The 13,763-nt window shown below is 38.4% G+C and overlaps 1 pseudogene; it reads right to left on the bottom strand.

Moving 5' to 3' along the window:
• Positions 1-5,392: 5,392 nt before the first annotated feature.
• On the bottom strand, positions 5,393-8,795 carry LOC127547043 (zinc finger protein 260-like; annotated as a pseudogene).
• Positions 8,796-13,763: the final 4,968 nt, after the last annotated feature.

Genomic DNA, 13,763 nt, shown 5'->3' with positions numbered 1-13,763 from the left:
CTAATTGAAAATAAGAAGTGTTTGCAATGGACAAGGGCTCTGAGAACCTTGGGCAAAGCTTGGAATAGAAGATCTTTTGGGAAAGGAGACAGGATGGAAGTTACTAGAATGATGGGATAAGTCAGTAGGTAAGGAGAAAGTTCTGAGGAGAGCATGCTGGGAGAGAATGAGAAGATGGGTATTTGGGTGACCTACTACAGAAGAGAGATCTTTGGGAACAAGACCATTTGACAAGAGAGATAAGGAAGCTGGGAGGAAGGGGGGGAGAGAAAGACTGCTGTTGAGGGGAGATGGGAGGGACTGTGAAGGGCTCCTACCTAAGTCTGCCTTCAGCCCCATCTCTGCCTAAGGTCAGAGAGGGAGGGGCCACCTGGGGCCCTGATAAGAATAGTTCTCTCAGTCCCTGCTCAGTACTGCCCAAAGTGGCTGGACAGGAGTAGGAGAGTGAGAGCTGAATCTTGGAGAAGAGGGTTCCTGGAGGGGAGGGGCACAACAGCAATAGGGAGAAGCAGAAGAGATCCTCTCTGAAGGTCCAGCCCTTATGGTTAGGGCAATGTAGAAGGGACTCTGTGGAACTATGTCTACTAATAAAATTCTCAAATGTCTGAAGAAAAAAAAAAGATTCACAATATAACTAATATCTAAATAACTTTAGACCAAGTTCCTAAAACTTATCTGTATGTCCAGCAGAGCATCAGCAGCCACAGCACCTTGGCACCAAAATGCTGCACAGCAGCTTTCTTCGCCATTGGATTTACATATGAATCTAACTTTTGACGTATTCAATTCTTGGAAGGTCCTACTTGGGCCAAATAGTAGCTCGTCCAAGATTGTGTCCCCCATACGCAGAATTAATATTTTATCATTTTCTCTTTACACCTGGGGACTCACCCTAATCCTGCAATTTCTTTCTTAGCTTCACACTCAGATTTATCAGGCTTAGACTGTTCCTTGTCCATTTTGGAATTTGGTGAGGAACCTTTCTCTCTTTAAACTGCCAATCATACTCACAGTGGGGGATGGAGGGAAGGAACTTACTAGCCTGCACCTCTTTCAATGGATCCTGAGTCCTTAAAGTCAGAAGCTATTATCAGCCTTGATCAGAAAATCCCCACAATCATGATCCCACGCCGTGTATAATTGGTAGGTTATACATGCATATCTTATGGGACTGATCCTCTTACCACCTCTTTCTCACTCTCCTGGAGCTTTTCTCCATATCTGCTCTGATAAGTCCATCTCTTAGGGATCCTATCCCCGTCCCCCAGTGGGATCTCCCCTTTCGGGTCCAAAGACTATTGGGGCTGCTCCCCAACAGGTGATAGGAGGAAGTCAGTGAGAGGACACTCACTGTCCCAGACGAGCCCCCAAAAAGCTGTGTGGGACAGTGACTACTGACCCAAAATAATTCAAAGAGACGTTTCTCAGAGCCAGAGCAGAAAGCACTTTATTCAATTCCTGCAGGAATAGGGCATCACCTCCACCCGTGTAGGCTAGTGGAAGGAGACAAAGCACAGGCCACAGAGCAAGGTTTTTATACCTTGAAACAACTTCACCCCTTCTTGGGCCCCAGTTGTTCCTGCCTTAGTATCAAGGCTCAAACTCTGTCACAGGAATCCCCTCAGGGTACAAGAACAGGGAATTTATAGATTACAAAGTGGTTTGTACAAAATTAAGCAAGGATACAAGTGGGGGGACTCAACAATAACAAATGCTCTCCAAGCTTACAGCTTCCTTTAAGGTGAGATCAAGGATTGCTGGGGCACAATATTATACAGAGTGATGGGGTTGGGAATCAGGAAGACTCAACTTCATGAGTTTAAATCCTGTCTCAGACTCTGATCAAGTGTGTCACGTCACTCAAACCTTGCTTCAGTTTCCGAATATGAGTGCAAACCTCTCTAATGTCTTTGCCACCATGGAAATTGAGAGCAGCTCAAGGCCTTCTTCGAGCAGAAGGCATGATGCTGGACAGGTAGAGACTTTGATTATTGAATTCTGAACTTCGTTTATTGGTCTCAGAGCCAGGGTTTATATATTCTTTATGTAGTGTTGTAATAACACCAGGGGTTTCTAAGTATCCATTGTTACATTGTAGCTGGACAGTAATATTAAACAATAACCAGCTATAGCAATCTATGCGCCACAACATAATCATAAATTGTCTAGTTCGGGTTGCCTTGCTCCTGTTCCATGCATTCGTCACCAAAGTTGTGTTGAACTTACATCAGACACGGTTTCCTGGTGCTTACATGTTCACATAGGTAACTTCCAAGTTTATTCCCTCTTTGTGCTGGAGCACTTGTTTGATCTAATTGGTCAACATGTCCTGGTTGGGGAAGGTGGCGAGCCTGCTACACATCAATTCACAGCTACACAGACATTCTGCATTCACTTTTAGGAGCTCTGCTTGTTGCTAGCCATCAATAATGACTCAACAAGGAAGACACAAATGGTGAGATGGCTTGAAGACAAGCAAGTTTAATTGGATGACAGTGGCTTCCATGCACAGATTATATAAGCTTCAGTTTTCCTCTAGGACAGATTGCACAAGGAGCCTAAAGACCTCCAGGCTTGACTGTCAGGAGTATCACCACATCAAGTGAGGCCCAAAGCTCTGAGCATTAGCAGCTTATTAGATTCCCTCAAATTTAAGAGTAAAGAGGACCAATGGCTTCCACATGGAGCTGAAGACCCGGAGGATGAAAGATAGCCCTGTTCCCCGTTTTAAGGACAGATCACCAAACAGGAGTTGGTAGGTGGAGAAAACAATTTAATTGGTTAAAGGATGGACAGCATCATGGAGGCAGGGGCAACATGATTGGTTCAAAGTCTGAAATGTGAGCTGCTAACAGCCCCTATTTTCATCCTGAAAATGTTGATTCTTTCCACCTGGATCTTGCAGAAATAACTGACAGAAAACAAATTTCCTCTAATTGCTCCCAAAATACTTAGAGATGATATTTCCAAGGATGGCATCATCTTGGCTGATTTGGACAAAAACAGATGTTCTCCAATTGAATCAGAACAGATAAACATAGAGAAGATAATAAATTTCCTTGTCATGAAGTGATTCCCAGGTGGTGCTGAGAGGACAGTTCCTTTTGAAGATGAGTGTTTTACGAAAGCACTACTCTTAAATTCTTCATTTAAAAGTGGGTGATAGGAAAACTGAACTTTTGAACTCAAGAGCTGCTTCACCTGGAGATTATTGTTACTGGTCCTTAGTTCTTGAAGAGGACTGAGGCCATCAATGAGTAATAATCTTGAGCTGCAAGTGAACTGGATGTAAGGGAGGACTGTTCAAAGTCATCACCCTTTCCTCTGGAGTGTCTGAGTCATGTGACAAGACATACTTGAAGACAACAGCTGCTGATGGTCCCCCATTTCTGCCTAAGGCATAAACCCGTCAACAACTGACAGATTATAGGGTCCCAGAGAAATGGTTTTCCTATTGTTAACACAAAATTAAAACATTTTCAAGCTAATTTATAGTTCAATTTAGTGCCACATCTGGCAACTATCCTCCCCCCCCTCCCCTTTCCATTTGCTGAGTCAGAGGTTTGCTGATCAAAACATTTTCTGAAGTTCCTCTGCTGGCATAATTTGCATAGCTCATACTTCTCATGATAGAATTGTAGGATAGAAGAAATGAGCTATGTTCAAACTGATGGAGAGAGCTGATAGGTGGACAGCCAGAACAGTCTACAAGTGCCTTTGAGGTGGCAGGAGAAAGTAGGGAAGGACTCCTTCATGTGGGATGGATCTTCTGTGTTGATCTTCTGTGATACACAGGTAAGAGTCACACAGGTTGGATGTATAGACATGGACTACATTGCTGGAAGGAATTTCAAATGGAAGAGATCACTGATCAGGCTGAGTATTTGGGGGATTTTTATTTATGGGAATCATAGTGTATATATAACTTTTCTTGGGTTTCTCACTTCAATCTTTCTCCATTTATTTACATATCTCATGCTACTCCGATTTCTTCCTATCCAATGGTTCTTAGAATGGCACGATATTCCAATATGTTGATGTATAACTATTGATTAGACATTCTCTAACTGAAGAGCATCTATTTTCTCTTTTGCATCTATACTGTTTTTCACCAATACTTCCTTCCCTTCCCCTCACTTCCTAGAATTGATGCCTTGCTGTGGGTTCTTGGTGCCACAAAGTATGGATATTTACTCATCTTTTAATGAATCCTAAAACCAAATGGCTTTTCAGAAGAGATGAACTAATTCAGAGCCACATACACATTGCATTATTGTGTATCTAATTCTATAGCCTCCTACACTATGTCCAGCCTTTGGGGTCATCTCTGCTAATTTGATGGAGGAAAGCTGAAATTTCAAGAGTGGAAATCTTGAATAAAAGCATCTTGATAAAAACATTTTCTGCCTGAACAAATATGGCAAGTAACCTATTTCGCCTGTTGCACACGGGTTGTGTATTTAGGAATGATGTGCAAGTTTCCTGACTCACAAGATGTAGTTTTAGAATTTCTCATGTTTTTCTACCTCTCCAAACTGCCAATCATATCCAGGAGGTTTGGTGAAGTCTCTGAGTTATTAGGCTGAATCTGAAGCTGAGGATCCAGCAAGAAGCAGCAATGAGTAGGGTTCATCTTCAGGTTTATCTTTGGCTTCTCAAAGGATTCAGAGCTGGAAGAGATCCTCACCCTAATTTAAATGCACTGAGACCCATGAAGTTAAATTACTTTCCTGAGGCCACAGAAGTACAGAACCCAGAATTTTAGCCCTTCTCATCTGAGTCCCAATCTAGTGATGTTTCCATTCCACCATACTGCCTTTCAAATAACCAAATGGAAAAGAAGGCTGCAGTACACCTCTGAACTTATCTTCTATCCCTAGTTATCTTTTATTTTCCCTTCTTCATACTCCTGTGAGAGACAGCTAATTATGGAAGGCATAAGCACCACCCCATCTTTTACCAATGATCTCTTCCAAATCTAATTTCCTCCTTATTTTAATGCCTTTTCATTTCCTCACAGATTTGGCAAAAACCAATGAGTTTTAAATAAAACCCTCTCCACATTGATAACATTCATAAAGTTTCTCTCCAGTATGGACACTCTGATATAAAGGAATATCTCCTTTTTGTCTAAAACTCTTTTCAAACTGGTTACATACATAAGGTTTCCACCATGTGAATTCTCTGATGTCCAGTAAGAGATTCCCTTTCTGTAAAAGCCTTTCCACATTGGTTGAATACATAAGATTTCTCTCCAGTATGGATTCTCTGATGTGCAGCAAGGACTCCCCTTTATGTAAAAGCCTTTCCTCATTGGTTAGATTTATAAGGTTTTTCACCAGCATGGATTCTCCAATGTACAGTAAGAGATTCTCTTTTTGTAAAAGCCTTTCTACATGTTGCATTCATAAGGTTTTTCCTCAGTGTGGATTCTCTCATGTATTAAGAACTCCCTTTGATCTAAAAGCCTACATTGGTTACATTCATGAGGTTTCTATCCAGTGTGGGTTCTCTGATGTACAGTAAGAGCACCCTTATGTCTAAAAGCCTTTCCACAATAGTTACATTCATAAGGTGTCTCTCCAGTGTGGATTCTTTGATGTACAGTGAGAGATTCCCTTTTTGCAAAAGCCTTTCCACACTGTTTACACTCATAAGGTTTCTCTCCAGTGTGGATTCTCTGATGTACAGTAAGAGATTCTCTTTTTGTAAAAGCCTTTCCACAGTCTTTACATTCGTAAGGTTTTTCTCCAGTGTGAATTCTCTGATGTACAGTAAGAGATTCTCTTTTTGTAAAAGCCTTTCCACATTGGTTACATTCATAAGGTTTCTCTCCAGTGTGGATTCTCTGATGTACTGTAAGGGCTCCCCTTTCTGTAAAAGCCTTTCCACACTGGTTACATTCATAAGGTTTCTCACCAGTATGAATTCTCTGATGTCCAGTAAGAGATTCCCTTTTTGTAAAAGCCTTTCCACATTGGATGCATTCATAAGGTTTCTCACCAGTATGGATTCTCTGATGTACAGTAAGATCCCCTTTATATCTAAAAGTCTTTTTACAATGGTTACACTCATAAGGTTTCTCTCCAGTGTGGATTCTATGATGTACAGTAAGAGCTTCCTTATGTCTAAAAGTCTTTCCACATTGGCTACATTCATAAGGTTTCTCTCCACTGTGGATTCGCTTATGTAAAGTAAGAGATTCCCTTTTTTTAAAACTCTTTCCACATTGGTTACATTCATAAGGTTTCTCACCAGTGTGGATTCTCTGATGTCCAGTAAGAGATTCCCTTTTTGTAAAAGCTTTTCCACATTGGTTACATTTATAAGGTTTCTCTCCAGTGTGAATTCTCTGATGTACAGTAAGAGCTCCCCTTTCTGCAAAAGCTTTTCCACATTGGTTACATTGATAAGGTTTCTCTCCAGTGTGGATTCTCTGATGTACTGTAAGAGATCCCCTTTGTCTAAAACCCTTTCCACAATGGTTACATTCATAAGGTTTCTCTCCAGTGTGGATTCTCTGATGTACAGTAAGAACTCCCTTATGGCTAAAAGTCTTTCCACATTGGTCACATTCATAAGGTTTCTCTCCAGTGTGGATTCTCTGATGTAGAGTAAGAGATTCCTTTTTTTTAAAACTCTTTTCACATTGGTTACATTCATAAGGTTTCTCCCCTGTGTGGATTTTCTGATGTACAGTAAGAGCTCCCTTATGTCTAAAAGTCTTTCCACATTGTTTACATTTATAAGGTTTCTCCCTAATACGGATTTTCTGTAGAGTAAGTGATTCCCTTTTTGTAAAACCCTTTCCACACTGATTACATTCAGACGTTTTCTCTTCAGTGTGGGTTCTCTGATGTACAGTAATATCTCCCTTTTGTCCAAAAGTCTTTCCACACTGGTGACATTCATAAGTTTTCTTTCTAGTATGTATTCTCTGATGTAGAATAAGAGATTTCTTTTTAGTAAAAGCCTTTCCACATTGGTTACATTTACAAACTTTCTTTCCAGCATGGATTTTCTGATATTCAGTAAGAGTTTCCTTTTTTATAAAAGCCTTTCCACACTGGTTACATTCATAAGGTTTCTCTCCAGTGTGGATTCTCTGATGTACATTAAGAGCTTTCCTTTCTGTAAAAGCCTTTGCACATTGGTTACATTCATAACTTTTCTCTCCAGTGTGGATTCTCTGATGTACATTAAGAGCTTTCCTTTCTGTAAAAGCCTTTGCACATTGGTTACATTCATAACTTTTCTCTCCAGTATGGATTCTCTGATGTATAACTCCTTCATTAAAAACATTTCCACATTGGTGATGTTCACAATGCTTCTTCCCAGAGTGGATTCTCTCATGTATAACACAGATTTCTTTCCAAGTGAAGTCACAGGGACCATTACTTATGAATCTTTGCTTGTGAGTTTCTACCATAGAAAGGCTTAGATCTATAGTAGTGTCCTTCATTTCACTTCTGATCTCTATTTCTAAAAAAACAATAACAATAAGCAATAAAACAAATATAGATACTAAACACATACACACATATATTGATATCTTCTCCCCTCCATCAGCTGAACAGAATTTTCTATTTCCTTAGGCAAAGAGAAAAATTTCAAATGGGTAGAATCAATCATTTAAAAAATCCCATTAGCTCACATCCCAAGGCTGGTTGAATTTCTTTTTTGTTTATTTATTTTATCTCTCTACTCATTTATTTTTTTCAGGAAGAGGGGGAAGCAGTTGGGATTAAGTAACCTGCCAGGGTCCTACAGCTAGCAAATGTTAAGTTTAGAGAATAGAGTGAATCAGGTCATCCTGGCTCCAGCACTGGTGCTCTACCCACTGTACCATTTACTCACCCTGGTGATTTCATTTCTAATGAACTTCATGCACAATTTCATTGGATCCTGACAGTAAACCTATGACATTCATTCTCACTACATGCACAATTCAGGCCACCAGCTCAGAGTGGCTGTGTGACTTCACTCAAACCGCAGTAGCTGGGACTGGAATTCACACCATGTGAATAGACATGCTCTGCCTAGAATATTTGACAAATTATTTCTGCTCTCAGTTTTTCCATTCCCTTTCATTATCCTTTCTTCATAGATACCTATGATATTAATCAGAATAGAGTTGGTGGTACAGTGTAAAAAATGTGGATCGGGCCTTGAATCAGAAAGACTGGAGTTTTAATCTCACTTCAGAAACTTGCTATCAGGTTATAAGACCTCTGTAAGTTGAGTTTCTTTAGCTGTAAAATGAGCACAATAATAGCACCCAAGTCTTAGGATTCTCGTGAGGATAAAATGAGATATCTATACAGTGAATGATACAGTAGGTACTGTATAAATGAAATAAATTTTATTTCATTTTGACTATTTCCTCCCCAATTGTACTCTCCTTTTAAAAGCCATAATTATCCTCATTAAGTAGTGAATTATTGAGGCACTAAATATATCCAATTTATTTGGTCCATAGTGGGTTTCTACATAGTTGTTGATATACTGTCTGTCCCACCAGACTGTGACCTCCAGGAGAGCAGAGGTTGTCCCTTGCCTCTCTTTATGTTTTTGTGTTTACCTCAGGGCCTGGCTTAGAGCAGGCACTGAAATGTTTGTTGACTTGAAGAAATTCTAAGAAATGCCTCATCTGGGATAATCCTTTTAAGCATTTTTCAGAATTCCTTTCTCCTAGATCCTAAACAACTATTATTGGATTATAGATGATCACTAGAAGGGACCTACAAGGTAATGTAGTCCCTCATGTTGTAGATGGAAAATCAAGATTCAGTACCTAGCTCAGGAAACTATGCTGAGAAATAGCAGAAAAAGAATTTCTAGATTGATCTTTCTCCCCATATGGAGCATTTATTTTACAGTAATTCCTAGAAGCCTTTTGTAATCATAATACCCATACGCCTGCTGCCACTGCACTCACCCGGAAAGCAACTCCTCAGACTTTCTTGATCCAGAAGCCAGGGTGCTTCTCTTTGCTCAAAATAAAAGATCACATCTTCTCTGGGAACTGGAAGCCCTGACCAGGGAAATGGATTAGGGATGAAGAATAGTAGGTGAAAATTAATGCTTATTCCCTTCCGTTCCTTTCCCAAATCAAGTTGGAATTTGAGGGCAGTAGGAAGGAAGAAAAAAGACAAACTTCCTATACTAGGAATAATTATGTGCTTTGGGCTACAAATTGTGGTGTTTTTTAAAAAGAAGAATATTTCAAAACTATACCTATTCCAAAGAGAAACAGGTTGTAAGGAAAAGCTACCTGAGTAATTTTCAAAACTTTGAAAGATAAAATTCATATACAGGTAAGAATTAAAAGAAATAACCTCTAGTTCCATGTTTGAGATGCTTCCACACTGACAGGTCTTTGACCTGAAACTACCTAGAATTGGTAAGAGACAGCTTCAGGAGCACACAAGGATACCCTTAGTTTTTTATCATACAATGAGAAGACATTTTACAGGAACATCAGCCTGCCATAGGACCCTGTTTGTTGGACACAGGAGGCCAGAACTTTTCCCTTTCTGGTCACTGAAAAATTCTCTTAACTCAGCACACTAGAGAATAAAAATATTTCCTTTGGCTTCAGATTCGGACTTACCAGAGGAAATGTCCTTACCTAGGGAGAGCAGGTTTCGGGCATTTTCCAGCATGACCTCCTTGTATAACACCTTCTGAGGATGGTCCAAGAGGCCCCACTCCTCCTGGGTAAAGTCCACAGCCACATCTTTGAATGTTACCAATTCCTAAACCACCAGAAATCATAAGACATAAAGCTGAAAAACACTTTAGAATTAAAGAGTCCAACTCTCTTTAATTTTCAGGAGAAAACTGAAGCATAGACAAGAGATTGCTAGAAAGTCACGCCATTTTTGAGTCAACTCTTAATGTCATTGAAAGTCTTACTGAATTTTCAAAAAAGCATTTTAGAGGATCAGTTGGAATACATTTGAGAAATGTCTTATGATGTAATGCAATCTGTGGCTATACAGAACCAGGAGATCACTATATACAGCAACAAGATTATATGATAATCAACACTGATGGACGTGGCTCTCTTCAACAATGAGATGATTCAAACCAGTTCTAATTGTTCAGTAATGAAAAGAATCAGCTACACCCAGAGAGAAAACTATGAGAAATAAGTGTGGACCACAACATAGCATTTCTACTCTTTCTGTTATTGTGTGCTTGCATTTTTGTTTTCCTTCTCAGGTTTTTTTTTTCTTTCTTTCTTTCTAGATCCAATTTTTCTTGTATAGCAAGATAATTGTATAAATATATATACATATATTGGATTTAACATATTTAACATGTATTGGATTACCTGCCATCTAGGAGAGGGGGTGGAGAGAAGGAGGGGAAAAGTTGGAACAGAAGGTTTTTCAAGAGTCAATGTTGAAAAATTACCTGTTCATATGTTTTGTCAATAAAAAGCTATAATTAAGAAAAAAAACTGTGACTATAAAATCTTAATGGAGGGAAAATGACCCACATGTGCAAAAATGCTTGCAGCCATTCTTTTTGTGGTAAGAATTGGAAAAGGAGTGGATACCCTTCATTTGGGGATTGGCTGAACAGGTTGTGGTACATGAAAGTAATAGAATATTATTATTCTATAAAAACTATGAACAGGACTTGAAAAGATTTACATGAACTGATGCTGAGTGAAACAAGCAGAACCAGGAATATATTGTATTTTGTAAAGCAAGAATGTGCGATGATCAACCATAAAAGGATTGGTTCTTCTCAATAGTTCAGTGATCCCAAGCAATCCTAATAGACTTTGGACAGAAAATGCCATCTACGTCCACAAAAAGATCTAAGGATACTGAATGTAAATCAACATATGCTATGTTCACTTTTTTCTGTTTTTTTTTTTTTAAACTCTCCTTTTCCCTTTTGCTTTTTCTCTCCCAACATGATTCATCATAAAGCAATGTGTTTTTAAAATAAACTCACTACAATTAAAAAAAGAGAATTAAATGTTTTAAAGAGATGTATAGAAATATGTATAGAATATATAGAAATATATAATTTTGGTAGAAAAAGTCAAGAAAATGAGTTAATAAGGCAATAGATGGATCATATATAGATCCATTCATCATCCATTCATTATATATAGATGAAGGTAGCCAGATCTGCGAATAGCCTGATACTTGATATATTTCTAATATATCAATATGTACAATATTTGTTTGGCCAATGCACTTGGATTCTGATGGCTTTCCATTTCATTTTCATCCATTTCCATTATAAGCCTACAATTCACTTTTATAAGCATTCTGATATTTATTCTCTATCCAATTATTTTTCCTTCTGTACGTAAAACTGCTGTTCCATTTTTCATCATTTTGATTTCTTCTTAAAAACATCTGATTAAGGTTTGATATGAACTTTGTCTTCCCTTGTCAAAAAGAACACAACCTGCTATTATGAGGTATAACCAAGTCCCAGACTATCCCCATAGAGTGAATGGGGGAATCAAACGCTTTCTCAGTCTCCATTGTCTATCCCTCAAACCTCTGGGCATCTGTAAACAGCTTTTGAGATTCTGATGACCATGTCTTAGGTTTGGGACCTGGTCAGCCAAGTGCATTCCATCTGGCTTTTCTCTGATCCCTTCCTATAAGCTACCGACTTCTTCCTTGATACTTCCATCTCCTCCCCTAAAAAACTCCCAAAATTATATTTCCCATATAAAAGATATGTCCTACATAAGGATCTTTGCTAAGTTCTTTTTAAGACTAAGCCTACTATGAGGTATTCTCTCTGTCATCATAATAATGTCTTTCTCCTTATTATACCTAATTCTGGTTAATCTGTTAAACTCCTCCCTGTATCTAAGCTGCAAGGCAATGGCATACTCAGGCATATTACTTGAATGAATTCTTTGATTCTCTTTTCCTTGGAAACCTTATTGGTCTCCCAACTTTATTTTTTATTTACCACTCCCGGTGCCTATTTTATCTATTCACTTTGTCCATAACCTCTTTTCACAAAGAGAATGGCCATTGTGAATTTGTCACATCTTTATTTTGAACCAGGAATTGCTACCTTGACCTCAAGATAGCAATTTTCTTTATTTTATTTTTTCAACAATTGCAGAATTTTGAATAATAGAAGAATTTATTGCTTTTTAACACTTTTTAAGATTCCCAAGGATTGCTAAATCTTTCCTTTTCCCTAGAAAAGGAAGGCAATTCTTTTACTAATCTCTGATTGATTCTTTAACTCCCACCCAAGAGAAGATATTCCTAATATCGTTCTTTCACAAGCTTCTCACAGTCCCTCTTTACCAACATGAGGTGGAGCTAATGTATTCCAAACCTTCTCTTAAGGAGAAAGCTCAGATATCTTCTCATTCACCTGACTCTACTTTGGGATTTTTCTGACTGAGCTCTCCACAAATCCTGAACTGAGTGCCTCCTTCCCACCCAGACCATATTGTATCCTTTGATCTGTGTTCTTTAAAAAAAATAATTTTATCTTTTGTTAATAATAGCTTTTTACTTTCAAAATACATGTAAAAATAGTTTTCAAAATTCACCCTTGAAAAACATTACATTACAAATTTTTCTTCCTCCCTACCTCCCAATTCCACCAAACAGCAAGTAATTCAATACAGGTTAAACATGTGTTAATTCTTCTAATATATTTTTACATTTATCATGCTTCAGAAGAAAAATAAAATCAAAAAGAAAAAAATGAGAAAGAACAAAAAAACAAGCAAACAACAAAAAAAGGTGAAAATAGTATGTTGTGATCCACATTCAGTCCCTACAGTCCTCTCCCTGGATGTAGATGGCTCTCTTTATCACAAGTCTATTGGAACTGCCAATTCCTATTGCTGAATACAGCCAAGTCCAATTTGATCATCACAAAATCTTGTTGCTGTGTACGATGTTTTCTTGTTTCTCCTCATTTCACTTAGCATCAATTCAAGTAAGTTGCTCCAGGCTTTTTTTTTTAATAGAATAATAATATTCCATTACATTCATATACCATAACATTCAATCATTACCCAACTGATGAGTATCAACTCAGTTTCCAGTTTCTTGACAACACAAAAAGGGCTGCTACGAGCATTTGATCTGTGGTCTTCTTTAGTTAATTACCAAGATGGGGGTATAGAAAATTGAGATTCTGCCATGGCAATTCTTTCCAAAGAAAACAAAAAGGATAATAGACAGGGAATAAAAATATATGAAAGTGAAGGACAGCCTGGAGGAAATGAAGTTAGCAACAATTAACATTCAAAAAACAAATCTGCCATTGTGGAGGGTAAGTGCACTGAAGGGAAAGACAGCATGAACATAGACAAGCTAAGGATGAGAGGTCTCATGGAAGGACAAAAGTGGTTGAAAAAATGGACACCATCATGAAGGAAATGGTCAAAGAGAACTAAGCACTTCTGGAGCTAGAAAATGAAATTCCAATGGAAAGAATCCCTAGCTCACCCACAGAAAAAACAAAACCAACTTAGAATCCAAAAACCAAACCCAGGGCTACAAATTGCCAGGCTGTTAGTAGTCACCTTTAATAATTCAATTCAGAAGCGCAAAATCCTATGAGCTATGAGGAGAAAGTTCCATATACTGGAACTGGACTGACTGTGGAATAATTTCAGACCAATGCAAACCAAGGAGATAAGGGGAAGGGACGGAACAATGGATTTCAGAGATCATTGTGGTTGAGGATGGAGCCTGCAGATGGAAGCTTAACAATAAGGAACAAAATGTGGGCATCCT

The sequence above is a fragment of the Antechinus flavipes genome, chromosome 2 (genome assembly GCF_016432865.1).
Source record: "Antechinus flavipes isolate AdamAnt ecotype Samford, QLD, Australia chromosome 2, AdamAnt_v2, whole genome shotgun sequence".
Taxonomy (NCBI): domain Eukaryota; kingdom Metazoa; phylum Chordata; class Mammalia; order Dasyuromorphia; family Dasyuridae; genus Antechinus; species Antechinus flavipes.
Note: the sequence above shows the minus strand (reverse complement) of the source record. Positions and strands in the feature narration are given on the sequence as shown.